General features: G+C 34.2%; 1 long non-coding RNA gene across 1 annotated transcript in view; it reads right to left on the reverse strand.

The window, feature by feature from the left end:
* Positions 1-10,776: 10,776 nt before the first annotated feature.
* Positions 10,777-15,214, reverse strand: part of LOC125254833 — a 28,741-nt gene continuing 24,303 nt past the window's right edge. Inside the window, exon 5 of the long non-coding RNA XR_007181759.1 lies at positions 10,777-12,359. This is a non-coding gene — a long non-coding RNA (uncharacterized LOC125254833). The remainder of the gene's footprint in view (positions 12,360-15,214) is intronic.

The following is a 15,214-nucleotide window of genomic DNA, read 5'->3' on the forward strand; positions in this document are numbered from 1 at the left end:
AAAGCTGAATTTTCAGCATCATTACTCCAGTCTTCAGTGTCACATGATCCTTCAGAAATCATTCTAATATGCTGATTTGCTGCTCAAGAAACATTTAATGTGTACAATTGTACAAAATATTTGTGTACAATATTTTTTTTAAGGATTATTTGATGAATAGAAAGTTCAAAAGAACAGTGTTTATCTGAAATCTAATCTTTTGTAACATTATAAATGTCTTTACTGCCACTTTTGATTGATTTAATGCATCCTTGCTGAATAAAAGGATTAATTTCTTTAATTTCTTTTCAAAAAAATAAAAATAAAAATTCTTACTGACCCCAAACTTTTGAACGGTAGTGTATAATGCTACAGAAGCTTTGTATTTCAGATAAATGCTGTTCTTTTGAACTTTCTATTCATCAAGGAATCCTGAAAAAAAAAAAAGTACACAACTGTTTTCAACATTGAAAATAATCATAAATGTTTATTGAGCAGAAAATCAGCATATTAGAATGATTTCTGAAGGATCATGTGACACTGAAGACTGGAATAATGATGCTGAAAATTCAGCTTTGCATCACAGGAATAAATTACTTTGTCAAATATATTTAAATAGTACGAAGTTATTTTAAATTGTAATAATATTTCACAATATTACTGTTTTTTACTGTATTATTAATTAAATAAATGTAGCCTTGGTGAGCAGACGAAACTTCTTTTAAAAACATTAAAAATCTTAGTGGTTCCAAACTTTTGGACTGTACTGTATATATACATATATATTTTATGTATTATATATTTAGAAAATAACCGATCGTTTCGCTAGACAAGACCCTTATTCCTCGTCTGGGATCATGTAGAGCCCTTTGAAGCTGCATTGAAACTGCAGTTTGGACCTTCAACCCGTTAAACCCCAGTGAAATCCAATATATGGAGAAAATTCCTGGAATGTTTTCCTGAAAAACCTTAATTTCTTTTCAATTTAAGAAAGAAAGACATAAACATCTTGGATGACATGGGGGTGAGTAAATTATCAGGAAATTTTAATTCTGAAGTGAACTAATCTTTTAAAGTTACAAAAGTGATTTTCTCTTTGTATTTTGTTGTTTGATTAACATTTGATTAACACTTTAAGAGCTCATACACAGATCTAATGCAATGATATGCATCCATTTTCTTTCTCAGTTGTTTACATTCACGTGAGCCATATGTGACTGTATTTACAAGGACACTCGCAGAGATGGGTATTTTAACATTATTTTGTGTGTATGTCTCTGTTCAAGCACAAATAGAGGCGGAAATGAATGAAATTCAGTGTTTGCAGTGTTCTCTGTATGTGCGCAGCACGCAAGCTCCGAAATAAGTTCTCTTTCGCGTCTTCTTGCGCTTGAATGGCTTAAAATCACTTGAATGTTTAAACAGACAGGACCTAAGTGCAAATAATAAACTTTCACTCTATGATGGTTAAACTTCGCTATTAATCCGAGAATCACGAGCGTTTCAAACTGTGGTGCCTGGTCCACAGTTCACAGATCATCTACGATCCCTATACTTGACATCGCACATGCGCACATTGCAATGTCAATGCTAAAAGGATTTATTGTTCAACCCTAATATAAACAGTTAACAATTAAAATGTATAGTCCTTTTCTTTAAAATACAGTGCTGTATCCTCAGATTTGTGTCCAATCAAATACTCTCTAGGATGAGAATGTCCCTCCCCCTTCGACAGTTTCAAAGGACTTGAGAACAAGACTTTCAAATGGCACATCTTAAAAATGTAACAATTAAAGTAAATAAAGTAATTTGGAGCATAATAGGGGCAGTTGTTCCTCAATTTGAGACAAACACTCTGCTTGTTCCATTGGCCCACTTCAAAGGCAGAGACTAATAGTGTTTGTATATGAGCCTGAATACTCCAGAATTGCCCCATAAGGAGGCTGTGATCCATATCATTGCATCCTTTGGCTGCAGATCAGAGCCAGCGTGGGGGAATGAAGACAGGTCTCTATTAGTAGGTCCTGCATGTAGCCAATGTACTGAATAAGCCATTTTCAGAGATTCTGCACTAAACTAACAGGCAGTAACTGTTTCAAAAGAACAGATGCCCTTGGGATAATTTCCTCATATGTACATGTACTTTGTGTTTACTGTTAATATAAATATTCAGATTACTCCTCCTGGCTGATTACAATAAAATGGGAAATATAGCACTAAACTTTCATTAACGTATACACGAGCTTAACTATCAGATGTTTAGACGTGGAACAGCGCTCAAAGACATGAATAGTGAAGCTTTCAAAATGCTAATAAATATAGACGCAAAAACCAACAGCAGAGAAAACACCTATTTCTTAATTATTCATATGTTCTGCAGAGGGCAATCCTCAACTGTGGGTGTGATTTTTTCTTTTTTTAACAGAATAATTCACTCAGCTGTGAAACACTCTGAAGAAGAGAGAACACCACACACCACTTTCATCTTCACACTTTTCTCACACAGCTGCTGTACCTTTGAACTAGAAAGCTGTATTTCAGTAAACTGTGATCAGTGCTGGGTTTTTCCATTCTATAAAAGTCTACTGCTTATATACGTTCAGAAGGTCTTCCAGGTCTAATTTTACACGCAGACCAGCCACTAGTCATGAGCCGATCACTGAAAACTGAGACCCACAGCACTAAGATTATTTAGCTTACCCCACTGGCAGATTATTTAGCTTGTTTTAAGGAAAAATGTGCTTAATTTTGATTTATTTTTCCTGAAAACAAGCAAATAATTTGTTCTTGTCAAGAAAATGCTTCTTGGTTTAAGAACTTTAAGATATTTTGACTAAAAACAAGACAAAAATTTAAAGTAAGAACAGCATTTTTTGCAGTGTAACACATTCAACCATGTATTACTGTCTTTGGAAGGTTTTTGTCTTTAAAACACATTAAAATGTACAAATTCATGTCACATACAGTGCCTTCCACAAATATTGGCACCCTTAGTAAATATGAGCAAAGGTGGCTGTGAAAAAAAAAATCTGCATTGTTTATCTTTTTGATCTTTCATTCAAAAAATTCATGAAATTCTAACCTTTCATTGAAGGAAAAGAATTGAAAATGGGGGGAAAAGCTCATTATGAAATAAATGTTTTTCTCCAATACATGTTGGCCACAATTAATGGCATCCCTAGAAATTCTTCTGAGTAAAATATCTCTGAAGTATATTCCCATTCACATTTACATTTTTTAGCACACCAGCGTGATCATGAACATGAAATTGTCCAGCCATGACTTCCTGTTCCACATGTGTAAACACAAAGGCCAAATTCCCTTAATCATTCATCATAATGAGAAAAAACAAATAATATAGTTCTGATGTGCAGCAAAAGATCGTTGAGCTTCACAAAATAGAAAATGGGTGTATGAAAAAATCTAACGCATTGAAAATCCCCATTTCCACCATCCGGGAAATAATTAAGAAGTTTCAATCAACTAAAGATGTTACAAATCTGTCTAAATCGTCCTAATGCTCGGGGAGGAGGAAAGTTTGAGTGGCCAAAGACTTCTCAAGGATCACAGCTGGAGAATTGCAGAAATTAGTTGAGTCTTGAGTATCAGAAATCCTTAAAAAAATGACCAAACAGCACCTACATTCACACAAGTTGTTCGGGAGGGTTTCAAGAAAAATCCTTCTTTGCACATCCAAAAACAAACTCCAGCATATTCAGTTGTCAGACAAGACTGGAACTTCAAATGCGACCGGCTTCTGTGGTAAGATGAAACTATAAAAATAGATTTTTGGCAGCAAACCCACCAGATGGGTTTGGTGCACACATGGATAAAAAGTACCCCATGCCCACGGTTAAATATGCTGCTGGGTCTTTAATGCTGTGAATCTATTTTTCTGCTGGAGTTCCTGGACATCTTGTTTAGATACATGGCATCATGGATTCTATCAAATACCAACAGATAAAAAATCAAAACCTGACCGCTTCTGCTAGAAATCTTATAATGGGCTGTGGTTGGATCTTCCATTAGGACAATGATCCAAAACAAACATCAAAACCAACACAAAAATGTGTCACTGAGCACGAAATGAAGCTTTTGCCATGGCCATCCCAGTTGCCTGACCTGAAACCTAAAGAAAATGAGTGAAGTGAACTGAAGAGAAGAAGCACCAACATGGAGCTGTAATCTGAAGGATCTGGAGAGATTCTGTATGGAGGAATGGTCTCTGATCTCTCCTCAGGTGTTCTCCAAACTCATCAGGCATTATAGAAGAAGACTCAGAGCTGTTATCTTGGGAAAAGGACATTGCAATATACACATAATTGGGTGCCAATAATTGTGGCCAACATGAACTAGAGAAAAACATTTATTTCATAATAAGCTTTTCCATCCATTTTCAATTGTTTTACTTAAATGAAAGGTTAGAATTTTGTGAATTTTTTTAATGAAAGATTAAAAGGATAAACAATGCAGATTTATTTTCACAGCCGCCTTTGCTCATATTTACTAAGGGTGCCAATATTTGTGGAGTACACTGTATTTACATGCAATGCAGGGATTCCCCAACTTTTTTGTCAGCTGAACCTCTTTGACCTGATATATTTACTTCAAGTACCCCCTGAGACAAGTTAGTCAGGTCAATAATAAAATTGAAGGGGAAAATCATGAAACTCTGACTTTTTCCATGTTTAAGTGCTATAATCGGGTCCTTGGTGCAGCTACCAATCCAGAAAATGTGAAAAAGGACAATCCAGTAACTTTGGTTTTGTAAGCCTTTCTCTGCAAGCATGTGAAAAAAACGAGCCGCTCAGATTTCGCTCCCCTAGTGACATAGGAAGGGGATCTTATTATAATATTATCTATTAATATTACATATTATAATCTAAACATTTCCACCCACAGTGTCACCATTTTGTTTTCGCAATCGAGGCAAAGCTGTAGATAAATTAAGTATTTTTAAATAATGCAATGTGTTTCTTCGGTTCAGGCAGTTCCACTTTCTGTGTGCTTTCCCTTAGCCACCGTACGCTCTATTACTTTATGCTTGCACAAACAAAAGTTGTGTTTGACAGAAATGTATCAGTGTTACTTATGACTCACCCACAAAACAGCTTAGACTAATGTTACTAATGTGATTACGCCAGACTGCTTCACAAACGATGGTCAATTCAACGCTGGATTTGCACAAAATATTAACGTGACGGCACATGCTGAATCAACTCCACAGCCACTACATAAATTTATCCACTAACCATTCAGAAACGTCCAGTTTCGTTCTAATAGTTCTAACTTCTTCCTGAGTCTCTCCATCAGTGTCGACTCCGGTTTGAACAATGTAAGTCCGAACACCGTTACTGACAATCGGCATTTTGTCTGCATGAGATTCTCCAGCTTTGTTGTTGTTGAGCAACCAAACTGAAGCGTGAGCTGTTAAAGCTCCGCCCTCTTCTGGAAAAGGGGGCTGGGTGCAGCAGCTCATTTGAATTTAAATGGACACACACAAAAACTGTGTGTTTTTGGTCACACCCGAATAAATGATCTGTGGGGTATTTTGAGCTGATACTCCACAGACACATTCTGGACACCAGAGACTAATAAAATTAAGTTCACCATCTGATGTTGGTTAATGGCCACATGACATGCAGGTAAACAAATATTTCATCTTTTTAGTGTGTTAATTTGATTGTTTTTATTTTAAAATTATGTATTTTACTTTTAAACTTATGATTTAATTAATTGCTTTTCACTAAACTCACAAAACCCAGTCTGGGAAACACAATATAACGTAATATTTAATGCCCTTCATGCTGTTCATAACAAAGAATGGAAATTATTTTCAGAAAAGATGAGCTTTCCAAAAGGCTGAGAGCATTTTTATTTAAAAAAAAAAAAAAAAAAAAAAAAAAAAAAAAATAATAATAATAATAATAATAATAATATATATATATATATATATATATATATATATATATATATATATATATATATATATATATATATATATATATATATATAAAAAGCCATGAAATTGTAGTTTGTGATTAGAGAATTGCAACTTGCAACTTACCAAAAATAATACTTTAAATCAATGTCAGATGTAATTTTTTTATGTAACTATTAGCTGGGTAGATTCATTAACTGCAAACTAATTTGAATAGGCACTTTGTTTTAGAAACAAGCCTGTTTTCCCATTCAACCAACCAACAAGAAGCAATTAATGGCTCATGACTCAATCTTGAGTCAATCTTGATTAAGAAAATTGCCTAGCAAAAGAGAATGAAATTTAAATCTTTTACTTTGCTTCAGCACTTATGATTATAGACTATCAAGTTAAGTATGAAACTGTTAAAAACTCATCGTGTTAATGTCTTGTGAGTTTCATATAGTGCAGCATTTACAGCATACAAAATAACCCCTCTTATAAGCAGTGTGAGGAAATAGTATTAACCTCTACGATTGCTCACTGTCAGACACGGAGGAAGCTCATCTGCCCATCTCACCCTCACGACCGAGACCAGATGCAGCTGCTGATTTAATGGTGTGTCGTGAGAGCGTTCATTAATGTCTGTGCAGGATGTGTTTCAATGAGACTTGGCTGGTCCACTATCACAGATTAGATATGCGTCACAATGACTGACGATCATTTGTTTAGCATCCTAGTTGATCTTAATCATCCTCTCTCTCATTTATCTATTTTCATTGAATGATACACAATTTACTGTACTCGTTTGTGTGACAAAGCTCAGACGAACCCCCAATCCAAACCGCACCCATGCAGCCACCCTCCCCCATTCACCCCCAGGTCTGAACATATAGGCAGATGGGTCCGTAACGCTCTGATCACACAGGGCATTCATACACATTAGCAATTATGTTTATTTCACCATTAGTTGCGCAAACAGAAGGATGGAAGTAGTTAATATACACAAACATGGATACAATGTACTGCATGGCCAAAAGTATGTGGATAGATACCCCCTTGTAATTAACGCCTTTGACTTTTCCAGTAATTCCAGTAATGAAAAATCCTAATGCTACAGTACACAAAGACATTGTATACCTGAATAAAATCTCATCATCTGGCAGTGGAATTGATTTTTTTTTTCTTAATTCCAAATAAAAGTACTAAAAGAATCATTAATGGAACCATCAAGGAACCAGAATCATTACTGACACCTCCATCACTCTTTTAATCAGGCACTGAAAAAAACAAAAACAAAAAAAAACAAAAAAAAAGAATAGAACAAAAAAAATGCCAAATAGAATTACTGTCTGGTTCCCGAACAAATGACTCGAATGAGTCAGTTATTTTTATTGAATCCAAAACACAATGCTCAAAAAGTGTTGTCTGGTTCCTGAACAAATAACTCGAATGAGTCGGTTCTTTTTAGTGAATCCAAAACACAATGCTCAAACAGTGTTGTCTGGTTCCTGAACGAATGACTCAGTTCAGTTATTTTTAGTGGATCAAAAACAGACAGCACCAATAATGTAGTCTCAGTCCGAATGAATGACTCTAATGAGCCAGTTTTTTTCAGCGAATCAAAAACCCACAGTGCAAACAGAGTGATCCAATACCCAAACAAATGAACAAATACCTGAACAAAATCTCATCTTCTGGCAGTGGAATTGATTTTTTTTTTCTTAATTCCAAATGAAAGTACTAAAAGAATCATTAATGGAACCATCAAGGAACCAGAATCATTACTGACACCTCCATCACTCTTTTAATCAGGCACTGGAAAAAAAAAAAAAAAAAAAAAAAAAAAAAGAATAGAACAAAAAAAATGGCAATTAGAATTACTGTCTGGTTCCCGAACAAATGACTCGAATGAGTCAGTTATTTTTAGTGACTCCAAAACACAATGCTCAAACAGTGTTGTCTGGTTCCTGAACGAATGACTCAGTTCAGTTCTTTTTAGTGGATCAAAAACAGACAGCACCAATAATGTAGTCTCAGTCCGAATGAATGACTCTAATGAGCCAGTTCTTTTCAGCGAATCAAAAACCCACAGTGCAAACAGAGTGATCCAATACCCAAACAAATGAACAAATACCTGAACAAAATCTCATCATCTGGGAGCAGATTTGATTTATATATATATATACAGTACAGTCCAAAAGTTTGGAACCACTAAGATTTTTAATGTTTTTAAAAGAAGTTTCGTCTGCTCACCAAGGCTACATTTATTTAATTAAAAATACAGTAAAAAACAGTAATATTGTGAAATATTATTACAATTTAAAATAACTGTGTACTATTTAAATATATTTGACAAAGTAATTTATTCCTGTGATGCAAAGCTGAATTTTCAGCATCGTTACTCCAGTCTTCAGTGTCACATGATCCTTCAGAAATCATTCTAATGTGCTGATTTGCTGCTCAATAAACATTTATGATTATTTTCAATGTTGAAAACAGTTGTGTACTTTTTTTTTCAGGATTCCTTGATGAATAGAAAGTTCAAAAGAACAGCATTTATCTGAAATACAAAGCTTCTGTAGCATTATACACTACCGTTCAAAAGTTTGGGGTCAGTAAGAATTTTTATTTTTATTTTTTTGAAAAGAAATTAAAGAAATGAATACTTTTATTCAGCAAGGATGCATTAAATCAATCAAAAGTGGCAGTAAAGACATTTATAATGTTACAAAAGATTAGGTTTCAGATAAACACTGTTCTTTTGAACTTTCTATTCATCAAATAATCCTGAAAAAAAATATTGTACACAAATATTTTGTACAATTGTACACATTAAATGTTTCTTGAGCAGCAGATCAGCATATTAGAATGATTTCTGAAGGATCATGTGACACTGAAGACTGGAGTAATGATGCTGAAAATTCAGCTTTGCCATCACAGGAATAAATCACTTTGTGAAATATATTCAAATAGAAAACAGTTATTTTAAATTGTAATAATATTTCACAATATTACTGTTTTTTACTGTATTTTTAATTAAATAAATGTAGCCTTGGTGAGCAGACGAAACTTCTGTTAAAAACATTAAAAATCTTAGTGGTTCCAAACCTTTGGACTGTACTGTATATATATATATATATATATATATATATATATATATTATTCCAAATAAAACTGCTAAAAGAATCATTAATGGAACCATCAAAGAACCAGAATCATTACCAAGAGCACAACCACTCCTTTAATCAGGCACTGAAAAAATCAGAATAGAAAAGAATTGCCAATTAGAATTATTGTCTGCTTCCCAAACAAATGACTTGAATGAGTCGGTTCTTTTTAGTTTATCAAAAATAGACAGCACCAATAGTGTAGTCTAAGTCCCGAACGAATGACTCTAATGAGCTGGTTCTTTTCAGTGAATCAAAAACCCACAGTGCAAAAAGAGTGATCTGATACCTGAACAAACAAACAAATACTCAAACAAAATCGCATCTGGCAGCGTAATTGTTTTTTTTTTTTCTCTCTCTCTCTCTCTCAATTCCAAATAAGATTACTAAGAATCATTAATGGAATCATCAAGGAACCAGAATCATTACTGATAGCTCCTTCACTCCTTTAATCAACCACCAAAAAAACAAAAACAGATTAGGAAAAAAATTAGTGTTTCATTTTTTGGACAATTAACCAAATAAAAATACATGCACTTGTTTTGAACTCTGCATTCATTAACTGGGCAAGACTCCATTAGAGAGTCATTTCCAAAGATCTGCAACTCTCTTTCTGAGGTTTGCTTGGCAACCAGACGCTAAAAACCATGGCACTCGTCTTTGATTTGGTGACAGAGCTTGTGCCAAGACCTAATAATACACTGACTGGAGATTGCAGGCGTTACAGGCCTCCCCGCGTCGTTCTCTCTGAACCTCTAAACATAGCCCAGTAGGAAAATCAACGAAAATTAGAGTGATGTCTTGCCTGCTCCGTGCCACATGGACCCCCTTATAAGACAAAAGGATCCGGGACAACTGCTCACATTCCAGGCATCACAGTGTGGACAGCATGGCACTGTGACAGCAGTTGTAATCCCTCAGCGTCTGCTGGCGTGAGCCTGCTCCAAGATTCCTTGTGTCAGAAAGTAATCAGTAGCCGAGCTATGCGTGCACCTGGAAAAATGTAACACGATATGATCTTGCAAATAGATTATCATACAGTTTTATGGAGGTTGTAGAACTTTCCGAACCTAATTTTGGACTTTAAAGACCCCCTGTGGTGAAAATCAAGTTTTTAATGTTGTTTATAGGTCTATGTGGTGTTTTTAAGACAAACCATGTGCAAATTCATAAGTCAACACCATTGCTGAGTATTTTGTCTTTAAAACTGCAGTTTACCAAAGACAGTCTCAAAAATGCAGTTTGAAATCACACTTGTTTTCTACGTCACCAGACTTTAGCATATCATTAACTATGCTGCGAAGCAGGGGAGTTTCAAGAGAAGCCAGGTTATCCCGGTATATTTTTCTGTTGATATGAAAAATCGGGTACATATAGCAATATAGCAGGTGAATTATGTATATTATGTATATTACGATGTTATGATGAACTATATGCCTTATTCCACTAAGTTGTTCAAAGAGTTTCTAAGGATGCTGACAGAAGGCAGCTGTCTGATTCTGAGATGGCAAACAGGTTTGTGTAACATTGATAACACAGTCAGGTAAAAGGCTAATCATATCAGTTACCGCTATGTGTCTGATGTAGAGAGCAATAAATAAAACCACAATGGTTGATAGCAGAAGTAAATAGTATATGCTATTTATTTGCCCAAAACCTCAATGTGGGTACATACTGCACATGTAATATGCCCATATTATTTGAAACACTCTCTATTCTGATGTACACTGAAGCTAACTCTCAGGTTCAGACAGTTCGCCGGTTCATTTAGAGGGTAAATAATACGGCGGTTTCTCATATAAACCACTGTGACAGGCATTGTCCTGCATCCTACCTTGTCTTTCACTTTTTGAAAAACAATCCCATAAAAAAATGCAATGACCTCTTTCTGCGGTTACAAAATACAGTCTACTTCATTTGGGACTGTAACAAATCAGTCTAATGAAAAGGCTGGAAGGAGGTTTGTAGGTTAGCAAGGGGAAGACAAAGCTCATTAGAGGAGCCATCCTAGAACAATAACATTGTGTAGGCAGACAACAACAGACATTGTTTTATAGGAGGAACATCTGTGAATGGACTACAAAAAAACAACACAGATAAAACAGTTCATACAAAGGAGAACAACAAAATGAGATTTACACATATTGTGGTCTATTGCACTAAAGCCCCAAGTGTTCAATAGTCCTGGATATTATTTTGTGCCTGTCAAAATGCTTTTTCTTTGTCTTTTTTATGTGTGCACTGCAGTCATTTTACATGAAGAAAATAAACTAAAACAATAAATGAAACAATTTTTATGTTTTATTTACTAAACATAAATAAAACATATAAACAATCCCGCTCAATATAATATAATATAATATAATATAATATAATATAATATAATATAATAGGATGCAAGCAGCAAAGCAGACACAAAGTACATGTTAAAAGCCCTCAGGTAAAATGCAGGCAATCTTTTCATTTCAAACAAAACATAGACCTCAGAGCCCTTTACGTCAAAAAAAGTCATGTCTCTGCTCCTGACATAAAATGTGATGGCACCGAGACACATCAGAGGTGTGAAACAACAGCTGCAGAGGACTTAGGCTCAGGGTGACTGGATGAACAGCCTTTGACAGAAACATCCAGAGATGTGTCACAACTGAGCTGTTATATGATCATGAACTTGGAGTCACAATCCAAAATACGATAAATGTAAAAATATGCCTTTCAAAGAAATCTCTGAAATGACTTTTCTTTTCCCACTAACATCATTTAAGCTGAGTGGGCTAAAGGATAAATGCTATTCACTTACATTCAAATCTTGCATTCATAACTGTCACTGAATATCCTATTTCACTTGGCAATGTCACATTATGAAAGTAAAATGTATAATGAACATTCATGTTGACTTTAATAGACAACCATCACGTTATTAGGTCTTCTTCCAAGCCATAATTCAATGTTTACTGTGATCACTCGTCAAGAAGATATCTGCACAGATTTGTTTTCAAAGGACAGGACTTAACTTGCTTGGATTAGGGATAAAGACTTTCACTGGAAGATTTGCACTGTTGATTTTTGGAGAAAATCCTTTTTTTATTTGCTTTGTTTTAGGCATCTTCATGCTATACCCACCCTATGGGTCCAGCACTGCCATCACACAGGTTCCACATCCATGCACGGCTGCTTTCAATGAACAAATCCAAATACCTCTTGTGCTCTAAATCCAGCAGCAAATCTGCTTTGCCTCTTTAGAAATCACCATCTTGAAGCTGAAGAATTCCATTTCCACTCCAATAGTGTCACTAAAACAGAACAGTAAAAAAATAATCTGTTTTTCAAACAGATTTCCCAAACACTCCCCTGTCTGCCATTGGTCAGACAAACAAATAGTCAAAAATACACGTAAAACTCCAAACATCTTTAGTTGAGTTAATGTTGCTGTGTTGGGCTGGTTGGGGATGCTCAAACAAGCAGAGCACATATACAACCACAGCATTCATTTTTTTTAAAGAAATCATGAATGCCATAGAGTTCGTTCTGCATAAGAGTAGAAGCCCATTTTCATCTAAGAAGAAAAAAAAAAAAAATTAACTGTAAAGTATTTGTGGTAATTGCGACTTTACTTCTCGTAATGTGACATTGCTACGCACACAGCAACATTAATTTTCACAAATGCAACTTTATTTCTTATTTTAAACTCTCATAATTACTATATTTAATTCTGAAGCATAAAAGGACTTCATAGATAACATCCACAAAACAAAACACAAAAAACTAAACAAAATAATACATCAAAAAACTAAACAAAACTAAAAACCGAAACACAAAACAACAAATAAACAAAACAAAACAACAAATAAACAAAAAAAAAACAAACCAATAAAAACAAAAATAAAATAAATTTAAAAAACTAACTAAACTAAACTAAACAAAACAGAACAAAATAACAAAACACAAAATAAAATATAATACAGTAAAATATATAATAGTAAAATATAAACAAAATGACAAAAACTAAACAAAACAACAAATTAAACAAAACTAAACAAAACAAAAAACAAAAGAAAAAAGAAAAAAGAAAAACTAAACAGAACAAAATAACATAAACAATTTAAAACAATCTAAAAAAAAAAGACAAAAAAACCCAACATTAAATAAACAAAAAACTACATAAAATGAAAACAAAATACAAAACATCAAAACTAAACAAAACAACAAATTAAACAAAACTAAACAAAACATTAAATAAACAAACAACTAAATAAAATGAAAACTAAACTAAACACAAAACAAAGCATAAAAACAAACAAAATAACCAAAACACAAAACAATAAGACAAAATCCTAACCTTTCATTCAAAAAGAACAAAATAAATAGATTTGCACTTGCAGCCACCTAAGCATTCAGTGGAATTTTTTATTTAAGAAAGCATGTGGTACATCACATGTGCATCCAAACTATATTTATATTACAACCTGTTATTGCAGCTGGCAATACTGCGTGCCGTAATGACACTGCGGGCATACAGATGTGCAAAAGGGTTCCTCCGGGGGATAGAGGAGCAGGTCCCAGAGTGCTGGGTGTGTGGAGCTGCTGCTATTGTACAACAACATGTGAGCACAGAGGAACCAGCCAAACCCATCTGGATGAGAGAGTCTCTCCCTGTTCCCTGTTCCCCACCCTATATGAGTCAACGGCAATGTTTTCAAGAGGCAGTCCGTTTAAAAACACATGGTTACCCTCATGAAAGAGCAAAAAGTGAACTCTTCCATAAGGTCTACACAACAGGATCACTCCATGTTTAAGGCAGATGACTGAGGGGTGAGGAGAAGGCCAAAAATGGAAGATAATACTACAAAGGGAGGTGAATCAGCAGATTTATGTAACTGCAGCACCACTAATTTCATCCAGCCACTCTCAGGGGCACAGAGACAAGGACTTATATGAACCCAATACTGATTTGATAATGAATTGAAGACAATGGGGTGATGACTCAGTAAAGGGACAAGGGGAAAGGGACACTCAGATCAAGGAGATGAGGTAGAATGAGTAAGGGAAAGCACAGGTACGGACAAGTACAAGGAACAAGTCAGATAAAGTTTTATCTTAATAATGCTATAAAATTATATAAACACCACCAGTTAAATGTTTGGAATAATTACGTTTTTAAATTAATAAAAAGCAACTGGAATATTGTGAAATATTAATTGCAATTTAAAATAACTTTTTTATTTTAATATATTTTAGATATTGCTGAATTGTCAGCATCATTAATCTAGTCTTCAGTGTCACATGATCCTTCAGAAATCATTCTAATATGCTGATTTGCTGCTCAAGAAACATTTCTGATTATCATCAATGTTGAAAAATGTTGTTTTTGGTGCTTAATATTTTTGTGGAAACTGTGATAGTACATATAATTATTTTTTTTAATTTCAATAATGGTACATTAATGAAGTGACAGTATGTTACAAAAGATTTCAAATAAATGCTCTGTTGAATTTGTGTCCTAAAAAATGTCTACAAGCACATTAAGCATCACAACTGTTGATAATAATGAGAACCATTATTAATAACTGAGCACCAATAATAACTGAGCAGCAAATCAGCATCATAGAATGATTTCTGAAGGATCATGTGACACTGAAGACTGGAGTAATGATGCTGAAAATTCAGCTTCACCATCACAATAATAAATGACATTTTAAAAGTAAAACATTAAAATAGAAAAAGGCAATTTATATGTAATATTTGACAAATATTACTGTATTTTGGATCAAATAAATGCAGAGCATAAATGTGAGCATAAGAGACTAAAACATTAATCAAAATCTTACCAACTCCAAACTTTTGAATGCATTGTATAGACATTAACATTATTGAAGATTAATGAATGCTATAAACAGTGTTGTAAACCGTATTAACATAATGAATCATATTGTAATAATTAAGTGTTACCAATGTCCCAATATTATAGTATATAAAACAGATCCATTTCTGTGTAAGTTTAGACATCATATCTGCATATCGATATCAATCGGGTTTCTTGAGAAAGGGGGAAAAAACAAGATGAGTAAAGTATTATGCCTTGATGACACCACATCAAGCATTAAGTTGAGAATTTACACTGACATGCCCACACAATGATTTACTCTGC

Source organism: Megalobrama amblycephala, linkage group LG19 (assembly GCF_018812025.1).
Source record: "Megalobrama amblycephala isolate DHTTF-2021 linkage group LG19, ASM1881202v1, whole genome shotgun sequence".
Lineage (NCBI taxonomy): Eukaryota > Metazoa > Chordata > Actinopteri > Cypriniformes > Xenocyprididae > Megalobrama > Megalobrama amblycephala.